Source organism: Galeopterus variegatus, unplaced genomic scaffold (genome assembly GCF_000696425.1).
Source record: "Galeopterus variegatus unplaced genomic scaffold, G_variegatus-3.0.2 Scaffold2381, whole genome shotgun sequence".
NCBI lineage: Eukaryota > Metazoa > Chordata > Mammalia > Dermoptera > Cynocephalidae > Galeopterus > Galeopterus variegatus.
Window position 1 is genome coordinate 1 of NW_007728492.1, and position 3,554 is coordinate 3,554.

General features: G+C 39.6%; 1 protein-coding gene across 1 annotated transcript in view; it reads left to right on the forward strand.

The window, feature by feature from the left end:
- Positions 1-3,077: 3,077 nt before the first annotated feature.
- Positions 3,078-3,554, forward strand: part of LOC103597658 (N(G),N(G)-dimethylarginine dimethylaminohydrolase 1-like) — a 10,326-nt gene continuing 9,849 nt past the window's right edge. Inside the window, exon 1 of the mRNA XM_008581525.1 lies at positions 3,078-3,122. The gene's annotated coding sequence lies outside the window, so the exon portion shown is untranslated. The remainder of the gene's footprint in view (positions 3,123-3,554) is intronic.

Genomic DNA, 3,554 nt, shown 5'->3' on the forward strand with positions numbered 1-3,554 from the left:
TGTGGGAGGTTTTCCCAGCCTTCCTCAGAGACCACTGTTTTTAGGGGTCCCTTCCAGAAATGGTTCCTATGACTTGTGATTATAGTTTGAACAACCGAAGTCTTTCCCCCACATATTCCCAACATCCATATGATCGGAGCATAAGAGGCAGCTCCAAATATGAAAGATAATTTGTGAAGAAAAGGGCAGCTGGCTTCAAAGGGAATATTTTCATTGAAAGTTTGCCCAGACTTAACTAAAAAGAGCCATGTAACCTCATTCTTAGTATCTGTACAGCCTGTCACTTCAGAGAGAAATGCTTAAAAGACAAGGCTGTGTTCATTTTGAGCAAATCTGTGGAAAAACTATAAAACATAAAAGTATGTTATCAATTCTAGAATGTTATCCATAGTTATATTGGCTCAGCCTTAAAAGCGTTGTCAGGGCTTGATGCCTGGTATATTGTCAAGCTCTCAATAAACTCTTGATGGATGGGTAAATAAATGAATGAATGATTTTGGATATCCAGTAGCAATGAAAAGTATGCTTGAGCATCACATATTGCATATCTCAATAGACTCTATAATCAGTTGCTTTTAATATTGGTTTAGTTTTGATATGTTCAGATGGGTACATCTATATATATCATAGGAAGGTCAATTATGGGTGAACCAGAAATGTGCTTTAAATATTTCTTAAATAGTTCTAAATACCTTCTATACACCTTTGCTTCAGTGTTTGACCAATAAGTCCTAAATTTTTCAGTGAAACAACATAGCCCAGGATTTTTTTTTTTTTTACACAATTGCTGTAATACAAAGAAAGCATGAGTAAGAAGCCAGAGAATGGAGCCGGTTTCCAGTCCTTTGGATAAGAAAATTCCCAGAAATGTTGGGAACTGCCGGAAATGCCTGGTTGTTAATGCAACTAGCCTTGCAGATTCTCGGGCTGAAAGCCAGATAGTTCCCACTCTATTTTGTGACAGCTCCACTCTGGGGAGCAAGGCCAGTTTCCCCAAACCAGCAGCTGTGTAAAAGACCACGGTGACATGGCCAAATGATCCTCAAAGCCATTTCCTCTCTACAGCTGTGTGCCTTCTTCATTAAGGAGGTGCCTATAATAACAGTGAAACTGATTTTCTTTTTACTGTTAGCATGCCCTTCACATGCTTGTCCTGTCTTAAATTATAGGTTTGATTAAGCCATTTCCTCTCTACAGCTGTGTGCCTTCTTCATTAAGGAGGTGCCTATAATAACAGTGAGACTGATTTTCTTTTTACTGTTAGCATGCCCTTCACATGCTTGTCCTGTCTTAAATTATAGGTTTGATTTTCTTTTATTTATTTATTTATTTTTGGGGGGGTACCTGGCTGGTATGGGGAGCCAAACCCTTGACCTTGGTGTTATAACACCATGCTCTAACCAACTGAGCTGACCAGCCAGCCCCAAATTATAGATTTTCAACTGTTGAAAGCAGAGCCTGTGACTAAGTTATCTTTTCATTTCTTTCTCTTTCCTCACACTGACATCGTGCCTAGCCCAAAGGGGTGCTCCATAAAGGATTGCTGAATTGAACCAAACACCAGTTGTTTCCAATTCCAGTAATAATCACGCTAATTATTTTACACAAAGTGGAATAATTCCTTTAGCAAAAGTCAGAAAAGGCATTTGGAACAGCAAGTTGACTTCTCAAATCTTCCGCCCAAATCCTGTTGAATTCATGTGTATTATTCAGAATTGAGTCTGGAGCTCTCAGGATATAGTATAGTCTGCTCTTAGGGAGAAGAATTTGTAGAGACATGTAAAGGGTTTAGGTGCTTTCTCCTTTCTGTTCTGGCTTGGGGTGCAGTGAAAAGCAGGAAGTACAGTCCCTGGGGTTAAAAGAACATCTTTACATAGAGCTCTGGAGCAATACCACCTCCTCCACACTTTTTAAGGAAAAAACGTTGGAACATAGAGCTAAACAGCCCTACAGCTGCATTCTCGGGATATTTGAAATGATGCTCATCTTTTAACAAAGGCTCTGTGCATCCACAAAGGGGAAGCAAAACCTGTTCCTTGGCCTCACTGTGGCTCAGTCTCAGGAGCCTGAACCCCTTGCAGCGATGCCCTGCCAGGCGGGCTGTGGGATCTCATCCTCACAGTGCATCAGGACACAACAGGGATGTTAGAGAGAGGTATGGTCTCCCTGAACCTTTCTCTGTGGGTCCCCCTCTGAATGTCCAGTACCCTGCATTGTATATATACACATATCTCCTGACCCCAGCTCTAAATAAATGGCAAGCTGTCTTATTCAGATAATAACAACACATAAGAGAAAAGAAAACGATCACTCCGACAGGAAAAGAGAAACCTGTTCTTTGTCCAAAAGACAGAAACTCTTTGTGTTAAGAATAAGCAGCTTTAGCTTTTTCATGAAAAAAAAAATTTTTTTCTTATTTTTTATCTACAGTTACCACTTCCTAAATTCTTTTCATTTAGACCAACTACTCCTGATGTAGCTTTTGTATTTTCTTTCCACAGTGAAGCAGAACCACTCACGGCCCCAAATAGTACCTGTACATTATTAAAAGTCATTTCTTTTAGCATACTTTTTAATCTGCCTTAAAATGATAACCGTGGGGCCTTGATAAATTAATTGAAAAGCTTCTCTTAAGGTGGCTTTGGTGGTTTTGTTAGACATTAATTTTAAAAGTAACTTTCAGTAGAATTTATCAGTGAATTACTTCATACATTAACAGCATTAAATTATTTCCCCACTAAGGATATTATAATTCCTTTCCTCCCAGTAATGAAAAAGTGAAACTATCCTCAAGCAATTCTAGGTTGCATACTGGCCCTTATGTAAGTTCTTTTAGGAATGGCCCTGCCAGAACCTATAAATTATAAGTAAGTCTTTATTTATAAATAAAGAGAAAAGCACTAAAGAGTGAGGAAAAACAGCAATTAGAATTTCACATAAATGTCATTAGCTGAAGAATAACAAATGAAATAAGAACCAAGACAGGAGAGAATTGTTCGTTCAAGGAGTTTTGAGGCAGGGGATGTGGACAGAGCGTGGAGAGAGCTGGAGCCAGCATAAAGCGAAACCAGAAAGGAAATCTACAGTCTCCGTTATTCCAGTGAAATCTGGCACTTTCTGAGGTAGGCACAACCTTGGAGATTTATTTGTTTCTTCCCTTATAAACAAGAAGTTAGCACTGATAATGATCACTGGTAACACTTCCTCTGGAATGTACGACATTCCATGTTTCTGCTTCATAGTCACCACCGGACATGCATGAGTCAGACTGAGAGGTGGGGAATTTGCCCAGACTGCTTATGAGCCGGGTGAGGGTACAGTCAGGCCTAAGGATGTGGTCTTGCCATGCTTCTTTCTCTTTCAACTCATCTTATACTAAAGACGTGGGTGTTTTCTTTATCTATGGATAAAGAGTACAGTGAACCATCTGGAGACCATGAATTAAAATGGAAAACCAGCTGGTAATTATCTAGTGCTTATGAATTGTGGGAGCACCTAGCCTGAATATGTGGGGCCAAAATATGACACCCACAATTCTCCCAATTGCTCAGAAA